Source organism: Nicotiana tabacum, chromosome 5, assembly GCF_000715075.1.
Source record: "Nicotiana tabacum cultivar K326 chromosome 5, ASM71507v2, whole genome shotgun sequence".
NCBI classification, from domain to species: domain Eukaryota; kingdom Viridiplantae; phylum Streptophyta; class Magnoliopsida; order Solanales; family Solanaceae; genus Nicotiana; species Nicotiana tabacum.
Window position 1 is genome coordinate 150,845,056 of NC_134084.1, and position 10,088 is coordinate 150,855,143.

Here is a 10,088-nt window from a genome sequence, read left to right on the forward strand (position 1 = left end):
TTTGTGTTCTCTTGTTCTTTCATTCTGCTTACTATCCTCTTCACTGGTATGTCCAAGTTTCAATCCAAAGTTCCAACAACAATATGATTTTTTTATTGTTTTAATTCATCTTGTTTCTAGTTTGCTTCTATTTATGGTTTTTTTGTGAAACTTGTAGTTAAGGGTTACATTATTATCATGATATCATGTCTTCCCCTCCCCTTGAGATCAGTATGTTTCCCCTTCTGTTTGTTTCTGAGCATGTCTACACTAATCATCTCTTACTTGTTTACTACCATGGATCTCCCAAATCCCTATACCCTTGCATGCGAATCTGTTCTTTATGTCTGATGTTGTGACTATGTCTAGCTAGCTACTCTAAACTCTAGCATACTGAGGCTGGCCTTTCCACACTGCACTTGTTCAATCTTTGGTTACTTAGTCTAAGTATAAGCACTGCCCGAGATCCTTGAGATCTTTAGGGAATTTTGATGCACCTAGACTCTGATTTGTCTATGGAACTGAGGCATATGAGGCCATTAGAGGTTTTGGGAAACATAGGCCTAACTGAAAGCTCCATATAGAATAGCTTCTTGATTTTTTATTTTTTCTTATGTAATTCATTGGCCTGTAATAATTTGTAAACAGATGTTGGGATATTTAGTAAAAAAAAGGGTGAGTAGATGCATACTTTATTGGTAATACGGGTAGAAATCCTACTCCTAGGACCTTACTTTTAATGTCTGTTTGCTCTACTAAATAGAAAACATGCTCATAGAACTCTACTCTTTAATCTGATTGATAAAGATCATGTCCATAGGGCTTCACTTTTAAGATTGTTTGCTAATCAAGTAGAAACCATGTCTATAAGGTTTTACATTCTACCATGTTTAGAAACCATGCTTATAGGTTCTAAACAATCATGTCTTAAAATCAGTTTAATAATAGACGTCATACCTATAGGACCAGATCCAAATTCAGTTGCAATGAGTATTTATATATGTAGCCATACCTGCTAATCGTTAAAATCAGTGTTACGCTTAGATATCATGCCTATAGGGAGACCTGCTCGCAATTCTGTCTATTAATCTAATTTAGTCTAATAATCAACTTGATTATGCCTAGTTCATTTCTGAATTGGTTTTATTAAGTATTAAGTATTTCCTGAAATAAGTTCTTTGAAACTACCTCAATCTCATTAGATATCATGCCTATATGTATTAAAGGAGTCTACTTCAAAACTTGTTTTGTTTCTGCATTAACATAGACATCAGTAATTCGCGTGTAGGCAAGCCCTTAGGGCGTTTTCAAAAGCTGCATCTCTGAAACTATCTCTATTGCTTAATGTTTTCTGATCCTAATAGGCTTTAAAAAAAGAGTCCATAGGCAACTGCTAGGGTATAGCTTCTGAGTCTAAGAGAGGTTGTTTGTCTTCTGCTTATTCACTTACATATCCTGATTTAGGACATTGTCTAATAAAAGACCTTAACTGTGCTTGAGTCGTGATGCTTATGTGTTCGTTTGAGGAGGAAACTCTGAGCCTCTTAATTGCCCCCTTTATGTGTTGAAAGTCCTAAATGCTTTTGACTGTCGCCTTAGAATTTTCGCCTTTTAAAACCTTAGGGGTACGTCTAGAACCACCTATAGGTAGAGGTCCTAATTCCCTCCGGGACTATTAAGAAGGGACGGGTAGTAGCATGCAATAGGAATCGTTGACCGCACACTCGCTTTGCATGACCAATAAGGGGATGGGAAGGGTAGACATGAGATATGATGACTACCCGCTAATTTCACGTGTAGCCCCTCATTGAGGAGTGTTTACCGGACATTTTGTGGGGTGATCCTATAGGATAACCAACCTAGGACCCCTCTTTACCAACTTCTTGCTTTATTCAAACCTTTGTTTTGCAACTTGTTCAACCTTTATCTTACTACTTGAGTTATTCTAATGTACTTTACTTGCAACCTATTTGATTCAACTGTTTACTTGTAATGGACTAATTTGTGAATATAAGTTCGGTCGGGACCCACAGTTGTGGACCAAGAGGGGTGCCTAACACCTTCCTCTTGAGGTTACTTCGAGCCCTTACCCTAATCTCTGGTAATGCAAACCAACCCAAGAGTTAATCGCTCTAGGTGCCCTAACGCACCATAATCCGTTAGGTGGTGACTCTTCAAATACCCAATTCTCAAAAGGAAATGAGTCATTACACCCCGTGAATGTCAAAATCCGGACCTCTACCCATCAAAAAAGGAAGGAAAAAGGGGGCACGACATCGGCCCAACTTAAAGAGCCCAAGGGCCCACCTAAGAGAGCCTAAAGGCCGATATAAAAAGAGCCTAAGGGCCAAAATATATAAGGTTCGAGACCTTGTTCTCACCCAACTCGGATTCAAGAGTCCCGACATCCCGAGCTCGCATCAAATCAATATAGGCTCAGCTCAAAGATTGACAAAAAACCTTAAAAGGTATTGTATTGATCAATAAAAAACCTAAGGGTTTATTATATTCTGAGTTCAGGCCAGTACTCGGACTAATCATAAAGGTTTTAACATCAAATTTCTTTCAATAAAGACAAAGACGGAATTTGATACAAATCAAAGATGAAGCAAAGAGATCATTTTATATTCATAAGGGGTGTTTACAAAAGATATTTATAACGACCCCGAGGGGCCCTTACACAAAAACAAAAACAAAGAATAACCTAATCTATTTCAGGGCTACATCCCCGGAAGCAACATCCTCAGGAACTGTATCCTCGGGGGCTCTATCTTCGGGAACCTCCTCCTCAGAGACTCCATCTTCTCCTTCCCCGCCCTCGAAACCACTCACAGCGTCTTCATCATCTGAAGAAACAAGAAACCTGGCATCGGTTTCTAGCGCCTTTGCTTGGGCTATTTCTTTAGTAAGGTCAAAACCTTGGGCATGGATTTCTTCAAGAGTCTCCCTCCGGGATTGGCACTTGGCCAAATCATTACTCTATTTTTCCCAGTTGGAGGCCTCCCTCAACCCCGCTTGAATAGCCTCGGCATCCCTTAAGTATACGACGATGGTCTTATCAACCATAGCCTTCATTTTTTCAATTTCAGCCTTGGCTTGCGCAGCTTCGGCCCCGGCTTTGGAAAGCTCTACCTCTAGCTCCTCAATTTTCTTGGCCTAGGCCAGACTCTTCACTTTAATGCCTCAGAGTTAAGTTTCAGCCGAGGCCAATTGGGTTGTAGCATCTTTCTTATCGGCAGCAAGCCGATCCATGTTCTCTTTCCATCGGTAGCAATCAACCTTAACTTGATCGACCTCGCCCCAGAGCTGCCCAATCTGTTGTGCCCCCTTTTTCCTTGCGGATTCCGGGTTTCGACATTTTGGGACAACTCTTTTCCTTTTAGGAATTGGATATGAAATTTGAAGAGTCGCCACCTAACGGATTAAGGTGCGTTGGCACCTAGAGCAAATAACTCATGAACTAATTTACATCACCAGAGATTGGGTAAGGGCTTGAAATTACTTTGAGGGGAAGGTGTTAGGCACCCCTCGAGGTCCACAACAGTGGGTCCCGACCAAACTCAATTTAAGCGAATTAGTCTTATAAGCAATTTAAACAAAATAGATATTACTTTTAAAACTAGGAGTAAAGGGGGTCCTAGGTTTTTTAGCCTATAGGATCACTTCTGTGCAATACTTGATGATCGTCCCCAAATTGGAGTACTACATATAGCATTAGCGCACAAGTCATCATTTCCTTTACTACCCAATTACCCTCCCCTTTTCAATTATTACCTAAGCGTTCTAATAACATCCAGTACGCACCTTATGCATGCACTACCCGTCCCTTACCTTTAGCCCTGGAGGTGTTTAAGACCTCTATTTAAGGTAGTTTTAGACTCACCTATGTTGTTTAAAAGGAGAAAACTAAGCGACAAACAAAAGTCAAGTAGGACTGTCACATAAGGAGCAATTAAGTGGGTTTATATTAACCTCCACAAGTAGACAAACAAATGCACGCTGTTCAAACAAACAACTTTAAATGGTTTTAGGATCCTATAGGTAGGATATCTAAATGAGCACAAACAGAATATACAACAGTTTTATTAAAGCGAGCAGACAAGTACCTATTAGTTGCCTACTGATTTTCGTTAATACTCTGAATCCAGGCATATGTCAAACAAGCAATCATAGTTTTTAGACCCTGAATTTAATTAACCTGCAAGCTTGCCTAAGTAATAGTTGGGCAGAACCCTATAGACATGGCATCTAAGCTATAAACCAGTTACTGATTTTAGCAGGCTGATTTTATCTTAAATGCTATAGGCATGCTTTCTAAATGCAGAAATTGATTCCTTTATTTCCTATAGGCATGATTTCTAAGTGCAGAAACTGATTTTGAACACTTACTTCCTATAGGCATGATGTCTAAGTGTCAAGACTGATTTTATACTTATTCCCTATAGTCATGATATCTAAGTTGTAGAAAACTGATTTTAAAACCTTATATGCATGATTTCTAAGTGCAGAAACTGATTTTGAAATCTTATAGGCATGATATCTACAATTGTAAACCTATAGGCATGATTTCTATTAATCACATGTGGGCAGAATTCTTAAGCACGCCGCCAGGAAAATTTGTTAATCAAGCAAACAGAACCCTATGGACATGGTCACTAGTGCACGTTGAGTTGAAAATACATGTAGATCCTATAAGCAGGATTTCTAATGCGCACAATTAAACATAAAATCCTATAAGCAGGGTTTCTAACATGCATATGTGCAATACAGAATCAAACGATCATAAAAATCCTACAGGCAGGATCACAGTACAGTATCCACATAGTGCAATCAACATAGTTAAGTTCTATAGACAGGATTTCTACCCAATTTCAATAAAAGATATGAGAATAAACCCCCCAGCTTTTACTAATAACCCCATATCTGTTTATTACAGAGATTATTACAGGCCAATATGAATAAATTACACAATAAGAATCATTATACTATAGGGAGTTTTAGCAAGCCCGATATAAACCTGAGAGCCAGGTCTTCAACACAACAGTCTTGAAACATTAGCAGGGATCCATTCATAGTACATTAAACCAAACTTCCAGTGTGTCAAAGTTCCCAAAGAACCTCAAGGACCCCGGGCAATGCTCACACTAGAGCCATGTACTCAACACAGAATTCATAAAGGGTTAGAAAACCAGCCCCAATGTATTAGAGTTCAAAGGAGTCTCAGGGACACTAGGCAGTGCTCACACTAGGGGTGGTAGGAACCTAAAGGACTAAGAGTAGCAATTTGAAAACCAGAACATAGAAGGTAAGGGGGACAGTTTTAGAAAATAGTTTAATTTTAGAAGCAAATAGATTCAGGCTACAAGGGTTGCAAACAGAGCCGTACAAACAGGATTCATACTCAGCACATGATTCAGGAAGATTAGTCTTTGTTTAGACTGGATACTTATATCAGTGATCACAAAAAGCAAGGACACTTGAATTAACGGACAGAGTTAGCCACATTACATGCTTGCAGTATCCAACCATGTTCAGAACATGGAACAAACAACTGATTTAGATAGGGTTTCACATAACTTAGTTTATTAACTATCACTAGATAGACTCATATAGACATATATTGAACAGAAGTATGCTGGAGTTTGAAATAACTAACCAAACAAACATATAACACATGATAGCAGGAACTAAAGCTCTCTGGTCTAAAAAGAAGTAAACATATATCAAGGGCCAGACATGCTAATGTAAGCCCATAAACATATATCAAGGGCCAGACATGCTAAGGTAAGCCCATAACATAACCACATAGAACAAAGACAATTATCAGGATTTGAGGCATACTAGTTAGGGAGAATGCAAGCAGGAAACACATGGCAAACAGAAACATATCGCAGTTGGAAGTACACTAATCATATAATCACATGGAACATCAATAAATGAGGCATAACAGTTGAGAACAAGATGACTAGGAATCATGTATCAAACAGGAACATGTTGAGGTCTATAATAGACTGACTACATAGCATATAGAATAGAACATGGTAACAGAAGTTGAGACATACTAGTTAAGAGAGCAGTAAACAAGAAGGCATAGGGCAAACATAATCATGTTGAAGTCTAACTACATAGCATATAGAAGAGAATATGATAACAGAAATGGAGGTATACCAGTTAAGGAGATAACAAACAGGAAGATGAAGACGAATAAAATCCAAGAGTCCAGCCTTGGCTTTCAGCCGGCTAGACAGTACAACAAATCAAAGAACTTAAATTGTGTAAATGTGTAAGTGTGTATCAGTGTGTGCTTGTAAGTATAGGTGTCTGAGTCTGAGAGTGTGTCTTTGAAAATCAAAATAATGGAGGGTTTTATAGCATATAGTAGAGTAAAACCAAATAAGGTAGGAGAATCAATGGTACACCAATAAGGCAAAGAGATCAATCAAGCAATCTATTAGGGCTTAACAGGAATCAATTAATAGGCAGAATCGTGGAGGTATCACTTAAATTAACACAGAATAAATCAGCAGCCGAGATCGAGATCTAAATAAGGTAAGTAGTATATCCAGAAGTTAATTAAAAGTCAGAACACAAAATCAGGTCAGTAGCAAGGATAATTAATCACATAAATAAGGTAAATAGGTAAAATCTTAATAAGGATATGCGTACTAAATTCAAGCCCTAATTTGGGTAATAAAATCAATTAACACTTAATTGAAAGGATTAAAGGTAAACGAGCAAAAGACAGCAGGATAAGCAATCAAATAATCAAAACCCTAAAAACACAAAGACATATACATGGAGTTGGATTAAATCAAGTAAAAATCAGTCGAAGAGTAAATAAGAAAGTCAGAGATGAGAACATTTAAGTCCTAAAACCTTTTCGTAGAAATCTCTCAGAAATCAAAACCCTAGCTTTTAGAGTAAACGAAATTGGTCAATAACAATAGTAAGAATAGAAAATCTTTAAGGAGAAATACCAAACAAACAAGAAATCGTTTCAGATCTAAAGAGATCTAGATGGGTTCAACCAGAAAAATAGCTAAGTTCATAAAAAGGATAGAAGCAAATCAAATCTGGTTTGAACCAGAGATTTGAAACCCAAAAATACGAAGATACTCATACTCACAAGTATCAGAGTGAACATAGACGGAATAATCAAGAGCGGAGAGACTTTGAACCAAATTTGGTTCGAGTCTCTTGAGATTCACATCAAACAGCGTATAAATCATATAACCGGTAGAGATAAGAGACCAGATAAGGCCCAAAATCGAAGAGAAACCCTATAGATCGAAGAGAAACCCAATATATCAAAGGGGTTCAGGTGATGGCGGGCTAGGGTTTGGGGAAGGGGGAGGGGGTTATGGGTAATTAGAAAAGGAAAATGATCCTGGACCGTTGATCTTTTACGATCAACGGCTAGGATTTGATCTGAGGGGTTGTGTGGGTTTAAAAATTGGGTCAGGGTATTGGGCTGTGATTTTAATTGGGCTGGGGGTAATAATTTGGGCTAAGGTCTGAAATTAAACAAAATTAAAGAGGCTATTTTGTTAAATACCCAATTAATTGATAACATAATTTGTAAAAATAGTTAATTAAATGATAAAAATGATTTTTATGCATGAAAATAACTTAAAATAATTACTTAATATTATAAAAATACAAAAGGTTATTTTCTTTATGAAATAAGGTAATTATGCACATATGGACTATTATTGCAAAGTTATTGTAATTATAATCCTTACATGTACATATGGCTATTCATGAAATAATTAAAGCTTAGTATAAATATAAATGATAAAATTAAGCAATAAAATTATCATAAAACCATTTGTGATGCAATTAGTAATTATTTGGATAATAAAATGCTAGAATAAATTAATTAAAATCCTTTTAAAATTACAAAAATTATGGAAAAATACTGGTTGATACTCGTGCACTATTTTGAAAGTATATATGTATTTTAAAATATATGAGGGAAGCCTCAGGGCCTTCTCTTCCCTCGAAGATCCTTGAGCTCCTCCTCCTTTTGACTGCAGAGAAGCCTCAGGGCCTTCTCTTCCCTCGAAGCTTTCTTGAGCTCAGCCTTATACTGGCCCAGCTCGGCCATGAACTTAACGACAGCCTACACACAAACAAAGATATGTCAGTCATAAAAAAGGGGGAAAAAGAAATTAACAACAATAGAAGTTGGTGTTTACCTGAGCGAACAAATGTTGAGCCTCTTCGAAGAGGGTGGATGCATCATTAAGGTCGACAGCATTGTCAACCCCGGTGAACAATCCCGAAAAGGATTTTCTTCAAGAACCCTGCTTGGGTCGGGCGTTGGCAGAGCCCAAACATCTTTTATTGCCTCTTCGGAGTAAGCTGGTAGAGGAGGTGAGTGACCCATGTCGCGGCCCCGAGCTCCTCACTCAGGGCGCTCTGGTTAGCTTCGGCCATCTCAGCGCTTGTACCCTCCAGTGTATTTATTGAAGGAGGGGGAATGATATTAATCTCGGGGGACTCGAGGGCTTTACTCGGGTTTTTCTTCGGAGTTCCTTCACCAGGAGGCAAAGTTTCAGGTTCAGATGGTTTGGCGGCCTCGACTGGTTTCCTAGTTCGGGCCATCAACGCCAACTCTTCACCCTCATTCTCCTCATCCTCCAGGAATTGGGTGCCAAAATCCAACTCCACGTGGGCAGGCTTCTTCCTTGACTTTCGAGTAGGGGCCGCCTCATCCTGGGTATCTTCGGGCTTCGAAGCCCTTTTTCTTTTGTTGTCTTTCCCCGATTTTGGAATCGGTTACTTGGCCCCTTCTCCAGGCGGGCTTGGCCTCATTTCGGAGACATCTCTGATGCCTACACAAATAAACATGAACGAGATGATATCACCAGTAAAAGAAAAGTATCAAAACCTGGAAAGAGAACTTACCATGGTATTTGGCCTCCCATTTACCCCTCGTTAAATCGCCCCATCTGTGCTCATCACACGAGAAGGTCGCAGCTAACTTTCGGACCCTGTCCTCGAGGTTAGGAATATTGTGGGCATCCAAGCAATAGCTGCAGAAAGGGTAAAGGTATTATAAAGCATGGAGCAGAATATGAATGGGTATTTGAAAAAGAACTTCACTTACGGTTAAAGTTCCATCTCTCCGGGAATGGCATTTTGTCCCCAGGGATGACATCTGAAGTCCTTACTTTGACAAACCGGCTCATCCAACCTCGATCTTTATCTTCATTGTTGCTGGCAAAGAAGGCCTTCTTTGTTTGACGTTGCTGCTTGATGAGCCCTCAAAACAGCTGGGGCCAGTACAGCCAAATGAAATTGTTGAGAGTAAATTCCAATCCCTCGGCTTTACCAAAAAATAGCGTAGCATGATCACGATGCACCAAAAAGAGGGATGGATTTAGTCGAGGGTAACCTCGTACCGTTTGCAAAAATCGATCACTACTGGATCGAGGGGACCTAGTGTGAAGGGGTAAATGTAAACACTTAAAAACCATTCCACGTGGGTAGTAATGCTTTCCTCGGGGCCTGGGATCTAAACCACGACCTCGTCTCCCCAGCCGCAGTCCTTCTTCATGTCTTTGAGGTATTTTTTTGACATTGAACTGATGTATCGAGATACATGTTCGCATCGGCCTGGGATATCGGGAGGATTTTCAACATTAAAATCCTTCTTTATCACGCATGGACCGGGAGTGATTTCATGAAGAGCTGGCGGCACCACCAGTTTGGCCGGTCGGGAAGTAGAAGAATACGATGCTTTCTCTTTTTGAGGGACTATTTTAGAAGTTTTCGCCATGATTTTGGATTACAAGATACAGAAGACGGCGGAGCTTGGCCTTTTTCGGCCCTAAGAAGGAGGTAGAAGTAGATAATAAAAGGAAACAAATTAAGAGAAGAGGTATAGAGGAGGTTTAGAGGTGGTTTGAAGGTTGAAATAAAGCTTTCTCAGAGATTAGACCTTATATTTATAGATGGGCGGTGATGGTTCAATGACGCTAGTGGCTGACCATTACTGGCACACATTTAATGTTTTGTTAAAACGAACCGATGGGACGTTTCGGTCACTTTGAGTACCTAAGTCACGAGGATGACGTCATCATCCAAGGCTCCGAAAGATCGAA